The 20,723-nt window shown below is 43.4% G+C and overlaps 1 protein-coding gene across 1 annotated transcript in view; it reads right to left on the bottom strand.

The window, feature by feature from the left end:
* oca2 (OCA2 melanosomal transmembrane protein) overlaps nucleotides 1-20,723 on the bottom strand; it is a 279,317-nt gene that overhangs the window by 249,695 nt on the left and 8,899 nt on the right. The window lies entirely within an intron of this gene.

Below are 20,723 nucleotides of genomic sequence, written 5' to 3'. Positions count from 1 at the left end.
ACATTGTCCATAGATGCCTCCAACGTCATGTGGCCGGCATGACTGCATACAATGCCATTACCTTCCCACTGCAGCGGTACCTATTGATCTACTCAGATGTTTTCGAACTGCTAGGTTGGCAGAAGCTGAGGCTAACAGCAGGAGCTCACTCCACTCAGCGGATTTGAACTGCTGAACTTTCAGTCAGCAAGTTCAGCAGCTAAGTGATTTAACCACTGCTCTACCAGGGGCTCCCTCATTTACCTGGCTCCCGCCCTAAACTTTAGACTTTCACCTAAGTCTGAAATGACTTGAAGGCACACAACAACAATCCTAATTAACTTGACTATATCATCGGCCAAATGCTGGCCCACACTTTCCATTGAAATACTGGTAAGTTTATGTTGGTTGAAATTATTCTTCTTAAAAAATTGTATCGTTCATTCGTTTTTTGTTTGTTTTTTGTTTTGTTTTGTTTTGTTTTGTTTTTTTGCAGTACATAGATATGTGAAGTGCATAGGAATTGGTTTTTTCAAACTATAGTCCGACCCCCCAACAGTCTGAGGGACAGGGTTATTGTATGTTTTCCGGGCTGTATGGCCATGTTCCAGAAGTATTCTCTCCTGACGTTTCGCCCACATCTATGGCAGGCATCCTCGGAGGTTGTGAGGTATGGAGAAATGGAAAACATACAACAACCATGTGATCCCGGTCATGAAAGCCTTCGACAACACAGTCTGAGGGACCATGAGCAGGCCCTCTGCTTAAAAGGTTTGAGGACCCCTGCTCAATGGCATCCTCAGATTTCTAGTTTGGTGAGCACTTTGGCAGAAAAACCTAAAGATATATAAAACTACAACAACCATTATTCAATTGAGCATTGAGTCATGACAGTTCAAGTAGTGCCAAACTTCATTAATCCCACAGTGTAGATACATCCATAGTGAGGCTTGCTGCCTTCTAAGTTCCAATGGGATGCCAATGCATCCCTACCATCTCTACCTCCTGATCTAAGGTAATGGCACAATAAATGCCCCCCTCCCCCACAAGTTTGAAGCACTTGCCTCATTCTGTCTAATAATAGTTCTTAGCCTGCTGATAAGCAGTCATTTCGGTGCTGAATTTACAAGGGTTGTTGCCTGAAATTCCATCAAAGCATGAAATGATTATATGGATTGTAGGGTGAGGGGGGAATCTGAGAAAAAAACAAAATCATTCTCAAACAGCCACACACTGTGTGCATGCACTCGCCTGCAGCTACGCTTTTATTTCAGCTTCAAGTAGTGACTGGTGTGTGTACTTTGCCATGGGTTAAGATGCAAGAAATAGCACAGCCTCCCTGGGACACAACACTATAGAAGATCCAGCAGTTACAAGAAATAAGAAGAAACCTCTGCTGTGTGAAACAGATATTTTAAATCTTTGGGATTAATCGCCTAACTGCTTTCTGCTGCTAACAAGATTTAACAATAACTTTTAATTGGTAGTTCAGAGTTAATCCCTTGGGCGAGAAAAGGCTGCAAAGGAATCTGATTTTGAGCCGCTCCCTCCCCATTCTTCCTTCTTTGCACTTGATAGATCCACTGCAAATGCTGAAATACTGCTGTACTCTCATGAATTAACATCAAGAAAAGCTTTTCTGAAACAGCAGCTCACAAACATCTTACTTATGAGCCTATTTCCAGTCTCTTGAGAGAAGGTTGTTGTTTTTTCGCCTGTTTTCATTCATAAATCTGCTTCATCCGATTTCCCATTAAAATCCCTATTTAAATGCCAGCAGTAATATTTATTCTCACAATAAATGCTTTTCAAAATGTATTTTCTCTCAAAGAATGTATCATTAAGCAGGTTTTATGCTAAAATATTCATTTTGTGGCTTTTTTTTTAGTCAAGAGCTCCACTAAAAAAATTTGGAGAGGGGATAATTTGGAAGGCAATGGCATTGCTGTCCACAAATTAGTCTGGGAATGGCATTGCTTTCCATTGTGGCTCAGTCATAGTCCTTAAATAACCCTGCTGAGAACATTCTGCCTTTCTTCAGGATCTGTGCAAAACGGGATAGCAATTAGATGCTGGGATAGCATCTAAGTGGGATATCACATTTACAACTCACCTCAGCGTTTTACAAATTAAGTACCAAAACATCATGTTTTACAACAAGTCTGCCACTTGTTTGGGAGTGTGGCTGCACTTGTGTTGTTGGGCGTGATTGGCCCGCTGCACATTGCTGCCTAGAGAAACAGCTGTGGATCCGGGTGAAGGCAGGTTTTGGGACCCCAGCTATGGATTTTGATATGAGCCATGGGTAAGTCGAGGGTCATTCTGAAGAGAAGAAAGCATCAATGCTGCCAGCATTTCTCTGCCCAGAAATTCACAAAAGCCAGATGCAGAGCAGCAGAGGATATAATAGAGGGGGTCTGTACTTCTTTATGGTTCTCTCAGGAGGGACTAAGCTCTTGCCTTTCAGCACTCCAGTCAGAAAAGGAGATATTATTGAAGGGGTCACTGAACCAAAGTGACTCCATTTTAGAAATGCCTGTCTGCTTGGAAATTAGAGGATCAGTCTCCCCTCTGAAGTAAAGATAAAAGTTTGCAACTTGCTGTTTTGCGAAAGATAGCATGTGTTCTAAGTTTAGCAAGAATCAGTTTCGGTCAAGCTTGTGGTTAAGCCGATTCTGAGAAATGTATGCAATATATATACGTTACATGTGTTTAGCTTGCACCTGTTGAAATGTTGTGGTTAGCTATATCCTGGACTTGTTGACAACGCAGGATGTTCTAGCTAACCACAAACTGAACTGGGGGATTTCCAGTAAATTCCAGTTCAGAAAGAGGAACTAGAAATGTGATAAACAACTGGCCTATAAAATGCCCTGAATGGAAACATTCTGGGCAGACGATCTTTTGCTGGCCCCACTGTGGTCATCGTCTGTCTGTAGCTACAATAAAGGTGTTTTGTCCTCAACTATTTTTGGTCTCTTGAGTGGACTCATAACGGCTTGGCAAACTCGGGTATCTTCAGTGATTGGGGTAGTTCCCAAATCACCCCTTTCATTTCTGGGGGCTCGTCCGGGATTTCGGAATTTTGGGATTTCTAGTGTTTTGCCAAGGTTCCGTTGTAGCCCACTCAAGAGCTGCTCTTGGGAGCAAGGCGTGTCCACTTCCCCTTCCGGGGTGCCGCGTACGGTCCGCGCTGAGACGTGCACGGCCTCTCGAGGTAAAGACCAGCGGTTCCCTGCATGACACCCGAGGCGAGGGAAGGTGAGCTCTCCTCTAAAACAACTCGTTGGGAGACAACCATCGCTCGTGGGAAGGCGGCCGCCGCGGGACAGAATGCCAGATAGGCAAGTATATCTCTTAAACCGCTGTTGTTTAGCATTGCGGGGAGGGAAAGTTTTAAATTGTAGAAATTGTTCTGGGTCCCGTTAGAAGCCCTTGGGAAAACGAGAGAAACCCAAAGGGAGAAAAGAGCTCTAGGAAAGACCTGAAAGGGAGATCCAACCAGGTCTGCAGGGAGGCAAGCCCTAGTAACTGGACGTGTACGGGAGATCCAACCACAGTCCGGGGACATACTCCACTGGGAAATTTATTGTTGTGTTTTCTTTTCGCATCTTGTGGGAGGGCGGAGGAGACCTTGCGTTCCCGGTTACTGACCGTTGACCGTCCGGGGGTGCCGGCCAGGGTCTACTCCACATACCACAATGGGTGGGAAAGAATCAAAAGGATCAAAAGGAGCAGAAGGGTCAATGACCCCTCTCCAATGCATGTTAGATAATTTCGATAAGTTTTCTAAGTACACATATGAGAAAGGAATGAGGCCAAATAAGTTGCGTACGCTGTGTGAGCTAGAGTGGCCCTCATTCCCCCTCACTCCCCAGTGGCCTTCTGAAGGGTCACTCGATCTTGCTTTGACTTTAAGTGTTTATAGATTCATTGCCGATGTACACCCTGATCAGTTCAAATACATTTCAGCTTGGTATGATATTGTACGAAAGCCGCCTGACTGGTTGAAAGAGTGCAAATGCATGGTGGTTGAAGAGGTGATGCCTGGGAGGAATAGAGGACTTGCCTCAGGTAATTCCCAAAGGGGAATTGGCACCCCAATGGGAAAGAGAGGGGGAAGGCAAATTGCCAAACCTCCCCCTTATCAAGATTCGGGGAATCCGGCTGATGAACCCATGCCGGCTCCCCCATATATACCTACCCTCTATACCCCACTGGCATCACATGGAGGGGCGGGCGCGATGGGGGGGTTTGACCTCACAGCAGCGGCAAGCGCTCCCAAGCAGGAGCAGCCTGCGGTGAGTTCTGACCCCCGATTGCTCTACCCCTCTGAAGAGATGAAACGGACAGAGAGGCAAGCGAAAATAGATGCCCGTCAGAAGCTGACAGAGTTGAAACAGGCCCATTGTTATAGTGAATCAAGTGAGGATGAGGCAACATTGTGCCCCATAAGGGAAGTGCCACAGTTGGTACCACGGTCTTTTGATGACCACGGGCGCCCCACATTTGAGACTAGGACTCTGTTTCAACACGTTCCTTTTACTTCTTCGGATATTTTGAACTGGCGGACAAACCGTCCCGCCTGGTCAGAAGATCCGAGAGGCATGGCGAACCTGGTTGAAGGTATCATTCAGACACACAATCCTAGTTGGGTGGATTTGAAACAGTTGTTAGAAGCTCTGTTGACAGCAGAGGAGAGAGTACTGTTGACGCAAGTGGGTAGACAAGAGGCTGCGAAGGAGCATGCAAACTCTCATAGTAGGGATGCTGTGGATGTGTACCAGGAAAGGGTATTCCCAGTGAGGGAAGACCCACAATGGGATTTGAATGAACCAAATGGTCCTGGTAAGGATGCACTGAGGTTGTACCAGAACTTGATTGTGCGTGCCCTGAGAAGAGGGGTTCCGAGGGTCCCAAATTTGAAAAAGATTTACCAGATGGAGCAGGAGAAGAATGAAAGTCCGGTAGCCTTTCTGGAAAGACTCAGGGAAGCGTTTGAGAAGTTTTCTCCATATGACATGGATGATCAGAGGGATCAAGCTGCAGGAAAGATAGTGTTGAAGAGTGTTTTCTCCAGCCAGTGTAGCCCAGACATACGGAGAAAGTTACAGAAAGATGCTGGGTTGGCCCACTTGACTTTAGAAAGGATTTTGGAGATTGCAAATCAGGTTTACTTGTCTCGTGAGGTTGTACAAGCGAAGAAAGAAGAAACAGCGGTGGCCCGCAGGGTCAAGGTCATAGCTGCTGTGTTCCAAGGGGAACAGCCGCAAAGACCCAGAGGATCAGGCTGGAAAGGAAAAGGCCAAGGAAAGAAAGAACCAGGGGGCAAGCCACTGGGAAAGAATGAATGTGCAAGGTGCCACAAGCATGGGCATTGGGCAGCTGATTGCAAAGTGGACCTTGGGAAAGGACAGAATAGAAAAGTGCAGAGTGGAAGTGGAAATTGGAAAGGGAAAAGGCCGAACCGTGGAGCTGCCGGCCAGCCCAGGTGGGCTCCGGTGGCAGCCGGGTTGGCTGACCCTGCTATAGATGTGCATGGATTGGCCTCCGTGAGAGAGGAGGATGAGTATGAGCAATAGGACAGACCGGCTCCCGGATCCCCGGGTAGCCATGGAATGGTTAGGATTGAACCAGGGGAGCCAATGGTCGATATGAGAGTTGGAAATCAATCCGTTGAGTTTATGCTTGATTCCGGGGCTTCTAAGTCTGTGGTGAACACGGCTGTGTCTCACCCAACTGGAGAAGATGTAAATATTGTAGCAGCTACAGGAAAACGAAAAGCTTGTCCTTTGTTGGCAGAGAGAGAATGTTTGTTAGGGAGGCATCTGGTCAGGCATAGATTCATTTATATGCCTGAATGTCCTGTGCCTCTAATGGGAAGAGATCTTTTGTGCAAAATGAGAGCTGCTTTGCTTTTTGAGGAAGATGGTTCATTGTTGGCTGGATTTAGGGTAGGTCAAGATAGACAACTAGTGGAACAGCAGTTAAAAATGGCTTTGGAACTACCTATGGAGGAAGAGTGGAGATTGTACTCTGTATTGGAAGAAAGAACTGACTGGGAAGCATTCAATGTCCCAGAGGTATGGGCAGAAGATAACCCTCCGGGGTTGGCAAAGGATGTTCCACCAGTCATAATTGAATTAAAGCCCTTTGCCAATCCGGTGGCAATCCGACAGTATCGGCTCCCTCGGGAGGCGATCGTTGGAATTGCGGCCTATTTGGAGAAGTTGGAAAAGTACGGAATACTGGTTCCTTGCCAGTCTCCATGGAACACACCCTTGTTGCCAATCAGGAAACCGGATGGGTCTTATCGCCCTGTCCAAGATTTGAGGGCTGTAAATAAATTAGTAGTCCCTCTCCACCCGGTAGTTCCAAACCCATACACCCTGCTCAGCCTGATTCCACCTCAACACCAATGGTTTACTGTCCTGGACCTCAAAGATGCTTTCTTTTGCATCAGACTGGCCGAGGAGAGCCAGAAGATTTTTGCCTTTCAAAAGGAGGATCCTGGGACAGGGGCCAAGGGTCAACTCGTTTGGTCAAGATTGCCACAGGGGTTCTGTAATTCCCCGACCATTTTCGGACAAGCCCTGGCGCAGGACTTGCTGCCAATGGTCAAAAATGACAAAGGATGGACCATTCTCCAATATGTAGACGATATCCTCCTCTGTGCAGACAGTAGAGAGGAATGTTTAGAAGGGACTCAGACCTTGTTGCAGTTCTTGGCAGAAAAAGGTTACAAAGTTTCGAAAAAGAAGGCTCAGCTAGTTCAGCAGGAAGTGAAGTACTTGGGTTTTCGTTTGGCTAAAGGTGTTCGGAGGCTAGAGGTGGAGCGCAAGGAAGCCATCTGCTCCATCCCTACCCCCCAAACTCGGAAACAGGTCAGAGAATTCCTAGGAGCGGCAGGGTTTTGTCATATATGGATTCCGAATTTCGGACTATATGCCAAACCCCTCCATGAGGCCACAAAAGGGAAGTCAGGAGACCCCTTGGTGTGGGGAACAGAACAGCAGGATGCATTTGAGCAATTGAAGAAAGCCTTGATGTCTGCCCCCGCTTTGGGGTTGCCTGATTTGGACAAAACTTTCTACTTGTATGTAGGAGAACGGAAAGGAGTGGCTGTAGGAGTATTGACTCAGTTGGTAGGTGATTGGCCCCGGCCAGTGGCTTATCTGTCTAAACAACTGGACAATGTGGCCTGTGGATGGCCCCCGTGCTTGAGAGCTGTAGCGGCTGCTGCAGTTCTTGTGGAAGAGGCGAACAAGCTGACCTTAGGGCAGCCAGTGATTTTAAAGTGTCCCCATGCAGTAGTGACTTTAATGGAACATAGGGGACACCATTGGCTCACCAATAGCCGAATGCTTAAGTACGAGAGCATGTTGGTGGATAATCCACAGGTCAAATTGTCAGTGTGTGCCACTTTAAACCCAGCTACCTTGTTGCCAGTAGAAGAAGGAGAATTGATGCAGCATGATTGTTTGGAAGTGATGGATGAAGTGTATTCAAGTAGGCCAGATCTCAAAGACCTGCCACTTCAGGTTCCAGAATGGGTGCTTTTCACAGATGGGTCAAGTCGTGTGGTTGGTTCCGAAAGGAAGGCGGGGTATGCAGTGGTGAATAGCAATGGGGAGACCCTAGAGGCAAAGGGGTTGCCTCCGGGGACTTCCGCACAGCGGGCCGAGTTGATTGCTCTGACAAGGGCCCTCCAATTGGCTAAAGGAAAAAGAGTTAATATTTATACTGACTCAAAATATGCCTTCACCACTTTGCATGCCCACGGTGCCATTTACAAGGAAAGAGGACTGCTGACCTCTGCTGGACAGCAGATCAAGAATGCAACAGAAATTTTGCAGCTTTTAGATGCAGTTTGGGAACCAGAGGAGGTAGCAGTCATGCATTGTAAGGGACATCAGTATGGTGAGGATCAGGTAACCCAGGGAAATCGCCTGGCAGATCAACAGGCTAGGAAAGCAGCAGATGAAAGCACATCGGAGGAATCAGTTTTGCAGTTGGATGTTACACCCACAGTAGAGTCCATGACTTACTCTGCACAAGAGAAGGAGTGGGCCCTAGCAGAAGGGGCAAAGTGGAGGGGTAATATTCTCATATTACCCAATGGAAAAATTTACGTCCCAAAAGCTTTGGGATGGGAATTGGTGAAGGAGGTTCATAGACAAACCCATTTAGGTGCAACAGGAATGGCTTCACTCTTGGAACGGCAAATCTGGGTGGACGGCTTGCATGCCTTGGCCAGAACCGCTGCTCTAAGATGTGAAATTTGTGCCAAGAACAACCCCAGGATGGGGCCACTGCTCCCGCCTGGAGTTCAGTACTTGGGAACGACACCCTTTGAGTCTCTAGTGGTTGATTTCACTGAAATGCCAAAAGTCCAAAGATTTCATTACATGTTGGTAATGGTATGCACATTCTCAGGGTGGGTGGAAGCATATCCTACCACCTCTGAGAAGGCTGTAGAGGTCAGCCGTGCCATGATGAGGGATATAATCCCTAGGTACGGAATACCTTTACACATTGGGAGTGACAACGGCCCGGCCTTTGTTCACCAAGTCTTAGGGTGCCTAGCCCAGTTGTTAGGAACCGTTTGGAAATTGCATTGTGCTTACCGGCCCCAATCTTCGGGGAAAGTGGAAAGAATGAATAGGACTTTGAAAGGAACAATCTCAAAGATGTGTCAAGAGACTGGGATGACATGGGTTCAAATATTGCCAATGGCATTACTAAAGGTCAGATGCACCCCCACCAGGGTTTTGGGTTTGTCACCTTATGAATTGTTGTATGGAAGACCCCCTCTGAAAATTAGACCTCTGCAGGGAGACATACACGAATTAGGAAAGCAAGAACTGATAAAAGAGGTCCAAGCTTTGGGTATAGTGTTAAACAAACTGTATAAATACACTGGCATGCTGCGTTACCCCTTTCCCGTTACTGCGTTACATTCTTTCTCACCAGGAGACTTTGTTTGGCTGAAAGATTGGAAGTGCGATCCCCTCGGCCCAAGGTGGAAGGGACCACTGGAGGTGTTACTCACAACTCCTACTGCTGTGAAGTTGAAGGGTATAAAACCGTGGGTACATTACACTCGCATCAAGAAGGACTACACCACCAAAGATCCTGATTACTGGAAGGTAAACCTACACAAGGACAATCCACTCAAATTCACACTCACCCGCCCTAAGGGTCAAGCTACCAAGAGCTGCCCTGAAGAGGAGGGGTCCGAAGCTACCTAGAGCTAGCCCCAGAGGTCAGGTTACCAAGAACCGCCTTGAAGAAGGAAGGAGGGTACACTTCCGAGAGTGTCCCAAAAGACCGAATGGACACTTGGTTTTGGGTGTGGGGAATTGTGGGTTCCTGTGTGGGTTGTATTCTGTTTTTCTGTTGGCTGAAATTTTGTGATAGTGAGGACAAACACCAGTGTAAAAATGAGGACACAATTATACTTATTGATATTGATAATGATGCCATTGGTGCAGACTCAGATGGGTTGGGACAAGAACATGTTCCACAAATTAATTAAAGATATAGTCAAAGAAGCAGAGGTCAAAGACTGCTGGATTTGTGCCCATAGCCCTCACTCTCAATATGAGGGTTGGGTCATGACCGCAGGACCCCTGCTGGATGTATCCGGATGGAAACTGTTTACCCCTTGGACATATGAAGATGAAGAGGGGTTGACTGATTCGGCTCAATTCTTATTGGCCCTTGATGATTCTGCACCAGCCGCATCAGCCTGTCTGACACGATCAAAAGAAGGGATCTCAGAAATTGATCATAAGAACTTCCCCCAAGCCAATCTCATAGAAGTAGGAGATTACCCCCGTTGTAATCTCACTCTCCCTGTATATTATGACAACATACACTTTGGAGTTGAACAGCCACAGCCACAACGAGATGGTCACTCGCAGAGATTGAGAAGGCAAGCGGCCTCACCAGAGGGGGGTGACAAGAAACCGCCCTCTCGTCCGGCACGTAATGGGAAAGCTAACACGCCCCCAAAAATATATGTGGTTAAGCCCGGGTCGGAGCTGCCTCGTGCAGCAACTCAGCCACCCGTGGCGGGAGCGGCGGCTCCACCACAACCGCCTGTGGGTGGTGCTGCACCTTCACCACGATCACCAGTGGTGAGAGCTGCACCCCCAGCGCGGCAAGATCTGGTCCGGACGCGAGGAAACTTCCCAATGGAATACCAAATTCCTGGAAGGCCAAGGCCCGGTATATTGCTTGATAACCATGCTATGGGAGGATTGCCTCCGGGGTATTTCTGGATATGTGTGAAGTGGGGAGGTAAAGTCTTACCCCCACTATGGGTTGGTACCTGCACCATTGGTACCCTAGTCCCCACTAATATTGGGATACACCCGCGAGAGCAGCCCCTGCATGCATTGGAAGCAGCTGACCGGTGGAACAGGCCTAAAAGATCATATGATGAAAAACGTGGCTACGATCCTGATAATACGTACCTAACAGAGGGAGAAAGATTTGGAGCAATCCTGTTCCCTTGGGTGGGAGTTGCCCTAAATGTCAAACAACTGAGGAGGCTCTCCGCACAGCTGGAAATTTTGGCTAATCAGACTGTCATAGGCATGAAAGCACTCCAGACTGAAATTGATTCACTGGCAGGAGTCCTTATGCAACACAAGATGGCATTAGATTACCTTCTGGCAGCAGAGGGTGGCTTATGTGTATGGTTAAATGTAACTTGCTGCCATTATGTCAATGAGTCTGGACTTATTGAATATGATGTGGCCAAAATCAACAGTGTTGTCTCCACAATAAGGGCTACTTACACCCCCAAGGGAACCGGCTGGTTTGATTGGCTTTTTAATTGGTTGCCGAATCTTAATTGGTTACGAGACCTCATCAAAGTATTGTTTGTAATCTTGCTAATTATACTTCTTGCTTTGCTCTTTTTGCCCTGTATTATGTCGTGCTTGAGAAACATGATGGCGAGACTGATCACTGCTACTTTCAGCCAGCACAGGGAAGTTCAGCATGTCATGTACATGCAGTTAAACACCATGGAGCAAGAAACCACCCCACTGTAATGGAATGACCTGAATGACCTGTGTAACCAAGAAAATGTCTTTCCTGGTTACAAGAAAAAACGGGGGAATGAAGGGGTCACTGAACCAAAGTGACTCCATTTTAGAAATGCCTGTCTGCTTGGAAATTAGAGGATCAGTCTCCCCTCTGAAGTAAAGATAAAAGTTTGCAACTTGCTGTTTTGCGAAAGATAGCATGTGTTCTAAGTTTAGCAAGAATCAGTTTCGGTCAAGCTTGTGGTTAAGCCGATTCTGAGAAATGTATGCAATATATATACGTTACATGTGTTTAGCTTGCACCTGTTGAAATGTTGTGGTTAGCTATATCCTGGACTTGTTGACAACGCAGGATGTTCTAGCTAACCACAAACTGAACTGGGGGATTTCCAGTAAATTCCAGTTCAGAAAGAGGAACTAGAAATGTGATAAACAACTGGCCTATAAAATGCCCTGAATGGAAACATTCTGGGCAGACGATCTTTTGCTGGCCCCACTGTGGTCATCGTCTGTCTGTAGCTACAATAAAGGTGTTTTGTCCTCAACTATTTTTGGTCTCTTGAGTGGACTCATAACGGCTTGGCAAACTCGGGTATCTTCAGTGATTGGGGTAGTTCCCAAATCACCCCTTTCATTTCTATTTATTTATTTATTGAAATACAGCACTTACACTGATCCATTGATAAGTCAGACATTTTTAGGTTGATGTTTATCTAAAATTTCTAGATTTATACATACGTGTATTGCAGGCATGGGCAAATTTCAACCCTCCAGGTGTTTTGGACTTCAACTCCCACAATTCCTAACAGCCTACCGGCTGTTTGGAATTGTGGGAGAAAATTGTGGATTTTATCACACCAACTATCTGCAATAGTTGCATTAGCAGAGATAAGAGATGGAAACTGCACTGAGCATCTTCAATATTGCACCCGTTCACCAGTCCATGGTCCCATGATTAAACTTCCACAATCTTTTATCACCCACCTTTCCACACTACTGCTCTCCCACTATAATTCCACAATTGTGTGATTCCAGCATTTTTTAAGAAAGGCAAATATATACACATCTATACACATCTGTCTATACACATAATAAAAGTGAAAATCTGTATGTGTGTATGTGGCACAGGTGTCCACTCACACAGACAGAGTCCTGTCTCCACAAACAGCTATAGTTCCCACTAAGCGGAAGACACCCATGTCCCTCCCTCCACTGACATTGCAGGTTATAGTGAGCGCCATGAACCTGTCCAAGAGCCCTGCCAATGTCCTCCACAAACACCATACTACCCCTCACCCAAGTGACATCTCCCACCAAGGACACCTCCCAGGGTTCCTTTCTCTCCATTGGTATGAAATTTGCATGACTCCACCCACTGCCTCTCCCTTAACCCTTTCATCTGCATAACAAACAGAGCAAAACTAAGCAGCAACTAAACATACTGGAAGAGTTTGGGGGACTGACTCCACATGATGGAAGTTGTTGTTCACCCTGCATCAGGACATAGCACTGTGAACCCCACTAACAATGGACCTGGACTACATTTGGCATACAGAACCTCCATGACCAACGAAAAATATTAGAGAGGTTTGGGGGGAATTCACCTTGATTTATAGCCATTGTAGGTACTGAAATTTATAGTTCACCTGCAATCAAAGAGCATTCTAGACCCCACCAATGACCTGTAACTAACTTGGCACACAGAACCCTCATGACCAACAAAATATACTGGAGACCTTTGGAGGGATTGATAGGAGTTGTAGTTTATCTACACCCAGAGCGTTCTATGAACCCAAACATTGATGGATCTGGACCAAACTTGGCATGCATACCCGATATACTGAAATTTGAATACTGATGGGTTTTGAGGAGAAATGGCCTGGACATTTTGGAGTTGTAGGTACTAGGATGTATAGTTCACCTACAATCAAAAAGGGTTCCAAACCCACCGATGATGGACCGAGACCAAACTTGGCGCAGAGACCCCTGTGACCAACTAAACATACTGCAGGGGTTGGGGGGAATTTACCTTGATGTTGGGAGTTGTAGTTCACCCTCATCCAGAGAACACTGAATCCAGCAGGTGACAGATCTAGACCAGACTTGGCACACAGACCCAACATGGCCAACTGTGAATACTAGCACGGTTTCAGGGTGATTGCCCTGGGAATCTGGGAGTTGTAGTTCACCCTCATCCAGAGAACACTGAACCCAGCAGGTGACAGATCTGGACCATAATTGGCACACAGAACCAACAAGGCCAATTGTGAATACAGGCGGGGTTTGGGGGTGATTGCCCTTGGAATTTGAGAACTGTAGTTCACCCTTATCCAGACAGCACTAAAGCCAGACAATGACGTATCTGGACCAAATCTGACACACAGACCAAAATGGCCAACTTTGAATGTTGGCAGGATTCGCAAAGGATTGCCTCACGATTCTGGGAATTGTAGTTCACCCACATCAAACTGAGAATACCTAACATCCAAAAATCAACAATGCCTTTTTCAAATAACCTGGGCATCGCCAGGTACCCAAGCTAGTATAAAAATAAAATAAAAGGTGGACTGTGAGAAAGGGGGGAAAGGGGGATGCTGCCTCCAAATGATGGTGATGATGATTTCATTTCTTGCCTGTCTCTTCTCGTGGCTCAAGGCGGGTTACAACATAGCTAAAACACATAATAATTATATAACATGCACATTTTAAAACGTAATTCAACACACATACACACATATACACAATTCGACAAAATACATATATGATGTCATATTACTGGCCACATGCTGACACAGAAGCAGAAGAGCTCCATCCTGCCAAGACAGGTGATAGGAACGTAGCATGATGGGGAGCTATTGACAGAGAGGAAGGTGGTTTTTGAAATATAATTGCACTAATAGGCCAGTCAAGTGCTCAAAGCATTTAAGACTTGATTTTCACACATCACTGGAGAGGCCTACATTATGACTCACAGTTGAAAGCATGACTCGACTTCATTGGAAGGCTTTGTGTTTGAAATGCTGGGTAAAAATGATCAGGTCACTGTGGGAGGCCAGATGAAGTGTACAGATTCATTTACTTAGGTGTTACATTTCAACAGAAATTAATCAGCATCAAAAATAGAGAGCAATCGAAATCAACAGTCTTTTCTAACTTATGGTGATCCTAAGGAGAACCTATAATGGGGCTTCTTTGGCAGGATTTGTTCAAAGAGGGGTTGCTCCCCTCTGAGGCTGAGGCTGACTTGTTCACCCAGTGGGTTTCCATGGTTTAGTGGGGATTTGAACTGTGGTCTCCCTCCCAGCATCTTAATCCAACATCAAAAAAGAGGTTAAGTGGCTGACCCATCAGCTCCCACAAACTATGGTAAAGTGTCATAGATCTACATGTTTAGTCACAAAAATGGAAATCATAAAAGTGGGGAGTTGTGTAAAAAAATCACTGAATGTGTTTTGGAAAAAGCTTTCAAAAGATCTCTGGAAAGGTTTGATGTTATAAACTTTCCAATCTCGTGGATGGCAGAGCAAACTAAGGTGGGAAGAGATAATGAGAGATCACTGTTAAATTGTTAAGAGGACCAAGCACCTGGGTGCTATCTTGTACTTACTTTGTATAGGAGCTAAACAACTGTAGGTTGAGTATCCCCTATCCAGAATTCTGAAATACTCCAAAATCCAAAATTGTCTACATGGGTAGCTGAGAGTGACCTCTTTGCTTTCTGGTGGTTAACCTACCCAAACTCTATTTCATGCACAACATGATTAAACACATTGTGTACAAATTAACTTCAGGCTATGTGTATATGAAACTCAAATGAATTTTATGTTTTGAACTGGGTCCCATCTCCAAGATCTCTCTTTATGGACATATATGCAAATACAGGTATTCCAAAATCTGAAATCAAAAATACTTCTGGTTCCAAGGGATACTCAATCTTTACCAGTAATTAGCAGCTTGGGGAAGAGCAGAATGGTATGGGTATACAAGTCTCGTAGAGATTTGCGCATATCTACTCTACTGAAAAAGAAGAACCTTAAAGTTCTATGCAGATTCATTGTGGAAGGCAGGAATATCGCAAAACTGGAAACACCATGTGAAATCCCTGCTTGAACTTGAAGGAAGAGCAGGAATGCTCATAACCACAGCCCTCCCAAATTAATTACATTGATGTCACTAGAAAGAACCTCACAGCCGGCAGAGAAGAAAGACAGGCACAGAGAAGACTTTCTTCAAACAAGAATGATCCAGAAGCATAATCAAAAAAAGCAATTCACTGAAGAAAAGGGTGCAGATTCAAAGGACTGTGTTGGAGGGAGATGGGTCAATTGATCTCTTTTAAAAAGATGATTGCTTATTATGAGTTTCCCTTCAGATTTTGTGGGAGGAGGATCCAAATCTACATTACTAAGAAGGAATATGACAATGAGATTCACTGGCCTGTGATAAATTGTTTTCTGTGATAAGCTGTTTTCTGAAGGCTTTGTTTATAAAGTGGCATTGGAAGTAGCGAAAAAGCATAAGAGCTTATGAATACCTTAAAAGAGAACTGAGACCCGGAAATGTCTCTTAATACATTTAACACACTGTGAAAAGCAGTCATAAAGTGAGTGGGTTATCAAAGAGTGTAGTATATTATAAGGCTAAATAAAGCCAAGAGGCAGGCTTCTCTGAAAGGCATGCACAGACCAGAGGACTTTTATAGAATAAAATGAGAAGTAAAATGCTTCAGTCACCAACAAAAGGTTAGGCTGCATTACACTGAAGTAATTTTGTTAGTGACTAAGTCATTTGATTTCTCATTTTGTTTTACAAAAGTCCTTTAGTTTGTGCATGTTTTTACATACCCTGGATATAATTAAAAATTATAATGAAGTGTTTTTACACAGTAATAATAATAATTATTATTTATTTATATCCCGCCTCCTCTCCCTGAAGGGACTTGGAACAGCTTACAACAAGTAACAAATACAAAAATAGTATATTAAAAAAAAGTAATAAACAATAAATAGTTTTCAACTTAATACGATTGAAAATAACATAAGGTAACGATTTTCCCTTGACATTAAGTCTAGTTGTGTCTGACTCTGGGGGTTGGTGCTCACTGTCATAGTTTGCTGTGTGTGTTAACTGGAAAATGAAGTACCTAAAGCCGATTGGCTGAGCCTGCAAAAGACCTGGAGATTGATTTTGATACTGTTTCTGTTCTGGTGCTGCAGAATCAGTTTGGACAAGTTTTCAGTTGCTGACTAAGTATTGCTGGTGTAGGTAGCAAGTGTACTCAGAGAGGCCTTGCTATTTTGAGGCCTGTTTGCTGCTGAGAAAAAGAGGGAGAAGAACCGGGACTGTATTCTTCTCTGAAGCAGATTTGTGGACCGAGAAAGGACTGTTTATGACTGTGGACTTCTGTAATTGATCAGAGTGACCATTGTAAATACTACTGTTTTTGATCTCTTGGAATCAGTAAAGTTCCTGCATTTTTGTTCTGCAAACCTGAGTGGCATGTTATTGTTCTGCGGGTGACTCTGGATCACGGGCACACATAAGAGCTTCCATTTATCATCATTAATCTGTAACACTCATCTCTATTTCTAAGCTAAAGAGCCAGCATTGTCCGTAGATGCCTCCAAGATCATGTGACCGGCATGACTGCATGGAGCACCGTTACCTTCCCGCCAGAGCAATACCTATTGATCTATTCACATTTGCATGTTTTTGAACTGACAGAAGCTGGGGTTAACAGCAGGAACTCACCCTGCTCCTCTGATTTGAACCGCCAACCTTTTGGTCAGCAAGTTCAGCAGCTCAGCAATTTAAACTGCTGTGCCATCGGGGGCTCTGAAAATAACATACCGGTAGGTATTAATAAATAACATACCGTAGATATTAATCAATAACAATTAAAAGCTATTTGCCATTTAAAACAATCTAGACATATATCACTGTTTAAACCAGTCGTTCCTATTATTCCCAGTATGTAAACTAATATTATTGTGATTTTAAAAATTAATCCTCAGATTTCTTGGTGAGTGTTCTTAATAGAAAGGTGGGCAATAATATCTGAATCTTTAAAAAAAAGTATATAGGAGGTATTAAAAGTTTTGATCAAGGACAAATCAATTATGTCTTTTCAGAATTCTTCAGAATTTTAAGGAAAAAAACAGAGCTTTAAATTAATATCTTCCTTGAGCACATATATTTGAACAAATTAAGAGATCTTCATCATCATAAGGTTTTCCTACACTCCGTGCATTTATATGGTTTCTCTCCTACGTTGATTGTTTGAAGTGAAATAAGGTGATAACTTTGACTGAAGCTCTTTCCATATTTCATGCATTTATATAGCTTCTCTTTTGTGCAGGGGCCTATATTAAAATTACATTTTGTTTACATATAGTAAAACTCTTCCCATATTTCATGCATTTACAGGCAGTCCCTAAGTTACAAACAAGATGGGTTCTAAGGGGTTTGTTCTTAAGTTGAATTTTTATGTAAGCCAAAACAGGTACATTTTTTAAGTGTAACTCCAGTATGTATTTGCTTTGGATAGCATAGGGAAGGCATAATTTTGTTGCCTGTGCCCCTGTTCAGAAGATTTCATCTCATTTTCCGTCCCTGTGATAACTGGATTTTGATATGGATATGATTCTGTTATGGATATGATTGCTTCAGTGGAGACACTTTTTCCCCATGATAATTCTTTCAGGGGTGAATTTCCCATCCTAGGGATAGATTTCTCTCACTTCCTTTGGTCTGAGTCCTATTCTTAACTATGAGCTGTTTGTAAGTCGGATGTTTGCAACTTGGGGACTGCCTGTATTTGGTTTTCTCATGTATGAGATGAGAAAATGTTTTGACTTTAACTCAAAAACTCTTTTCATGCCCCGTATATTTGTGGTTTTGTAATGTGTTCCTCTGTGGCCTCTCTAATTTGAGGAAACATTTTAACATCAACTGAAATTGCTCCAAATTTCATGCATTTTTATGGTTTCTTCCCTGTTCTGGTTCTGTGCCTCTTTGGTGTTATTTGTTTAAGATCTTTCCACAAAATGGGTCCCCCCTCTCTTTCTTATATTATCTTGTGGGACCAGGGGTTCGTGGCGATCAGTGCACTGTTTGCTTTCCCCCGGACCCTCTGGCTCACCTTTAAACCCCAAGGGTCTTTACTCCTGCTTCATGCTTGCTTATCTCCCATGATTCCATAGACTACTCTGACTTTTTCATAAAGATCTTTCCATCTCCTTTGCTCTTCTGCCTCCACACATCAACAACTCTCTGCTCCTTGAGAAGTTGTTAAGAAACGCCACCTCCATTGCATTTAGACGGGTCTTCCGTTATCTACTAACAACTGCAGAAACCATTTTAATGGAGAGTGCTGTACATTATTTCCACTGTTATGTTTTGAATCGGTGGAGCACAACCTTTGGCCTGTTTGGGACTCCAACTCCCAGAAGCCCTAATCAGCTTGTCTCAGGTAGAGGTTGAACATAGAATTGCCTTGGAGGACCTGGAGAAGTGTCCTTCCTAGGAATTGCCAGTCACCCCAGAACAACTCTGTGATCAATTTCCAGTGGATGTTAGAGTCACACCAGAAGACCTAGAGATTCCTAAAGAGGACACATTAATCAAATCTGCAAATGAGCAAATCCACCATAGTCAAATCTGCAAATGTGAAGGACCAACCGTATTAGATTTGGTTGCTGCCTTTCCTTTAGTGAGCTCAAGATGGCATCTAGGAGGTAACTGACCCAAGATTATTCAATGAGTCCTATAGCTCACTGAATACCCAAAACTAAATATCCCAAGGGAATTTCTTTCTTATGCTATAACATAAAAATGTAATGTTTCTGGCCAACCACTCCCATTCGTCCTTTGCAGTCAGAGCCAACTCCAAATCAACAACTTTTGGAGGGCCACAGTTGCCCATCTCTGCTCTAAAACCATATTATATGCCACACAGCGTAGCAATTGTAAGGAGACATGGAAAACATGATCTTCACTTTGTTTCAGGCATGGAGGATAGTATTCCAAATATTTCATGAAATGTCTACTGTGGAAGATGTGACAGATGGCTATACCTGCACTTCCTTTTTACAATAAAGGAGCCAGATCAACACAATCTTCAAATGGCAATCTACCCAACCAAATCAAAGGGCTTAGAATACAACCGACTTGGTATCAGAGACAGAAAATCCTACAAGAATTTATCTCCAGTCTTGAATGCAAGAATGGTCATATAACTAGTATTTTCCTTTCCATTTATGAAACACCAAATTTGTTGCCTGGGACAGCCCTTTCATCTACTCATGGGTATCAGCACTATTGTTCTGAAGAACTCAAATAGCAAATGTAAAAAGCAACACTGTGAGATCATATTAAAAGACTAATAACTAATTCAGTATATTGTCAAGCAGATGCCAAAGGGCAACTTCTGAACAGAATATGAATGCAATTATATTTTCCCCAGAAACTAGTAATGAGAGGCATACTGACTTGGATACTGGAGGGAATGCATAGCAATCATGACTAGTAGCCACTGATGTGTACTAGTGGTAAAAAAAATCAATTTAGAAATAGAATGAACCAAGTAGAAACCTACTATAGCATTCATTCCCATTTTGTATCAAATTTCACAGTTGTCCGAATTTCCACATCTAACTTAAAGCCTTCAAGGGGATTGATCAAAGTTCAAAAACTAGTGTAACTCCCGAATGAAAAATGATTCCACTCTGAACAGGTCTAATTCAGTCCAAGAATCTTAGGAAGCTACAATGTAAAACATTCAGTTAATGTGTTAAATGACCCTTTAACTCTATTCTAGGCAATCATGAACACACACACACACACACTGTGTGTGTGTGTGTGTGTGTGTGTGTATACACAGGTGTTGGAAAAGCAAAAATGTTGGATAATAAGGAGGGATTAAGAAAAAGCCTATTAAACGTCAAATTACATTAGGATTTTACAAATTAAGCACCAAAAACATCAAGTTTTACAACAAATGGACAGAAAAAGCAGTTCAGTACATGATAACATTATGTATTTACAAATTTACAAATTATTGTATTTACAAATTTAGCACCAAAAAACTTTGCAATGTATTGAAAAATTGACTACAAAATCACTGACTACTAAAAGGCAAACTGCGTTGGATAATACAGAACATTGGCTAAGCGAAGGTTGGATAAGCGAGACTCTACGGTATATATATTTCAAACTTCATTGCTCTTAACCAACTGTAGTTACACTTCAAAAAATGTAGTGTGTGATAGAATGATATGGGGATAGCAAAAAAACCATAATAATTATAGATTTACATTTCTGATTCAGCAAATAATGCCCAGCCAATAATTAAGCATCCAAATGGTATTCTTGATCTTTCAACTTGTATGCATATAAAAACCTCATTATTCAATTCAAATCTACATAGATGGATCAAAGCAAATATTTCTACCGGAAGAGCCTTTATTGCTACCTTCATATAAATTCATATCAAGTTGGTAAGGTATTTTGTCATAGTTATCTCAATCAAATGGCCAAAGAAACAATGACCTTTTTTATTTTCCCAAAAGTAGAAATGCCTATGGGAGAAAAGGAGTAGTTAATTTCCTGCAGCAAAAATAATGTAATGTAATGATTTTTAAAAATATTCAAAGAATCACAATCAAAAGGCAACTACAGCAAGTG

This window comes from Anolis carolinensis, chromosome 3 (assembly GCF_035594765.1).
Source record: "Anolis carolinensis isolate JA03-04 chromosome 3, rAnoCar3.1.pri, whole genome shotgun sequence".
Classification (NCBI taxonomy): Eukaryota; Metazoa; Chordata; class Lepidosauria; order Squamata; family Dactyloidae; genus Anolis; species Anolis carolinensis.
The sequence above is the reverse complement of the archived record's forward strand: the minus strand, read 5'-3'. Positions and strand labels throughout refer to the sequence as shown.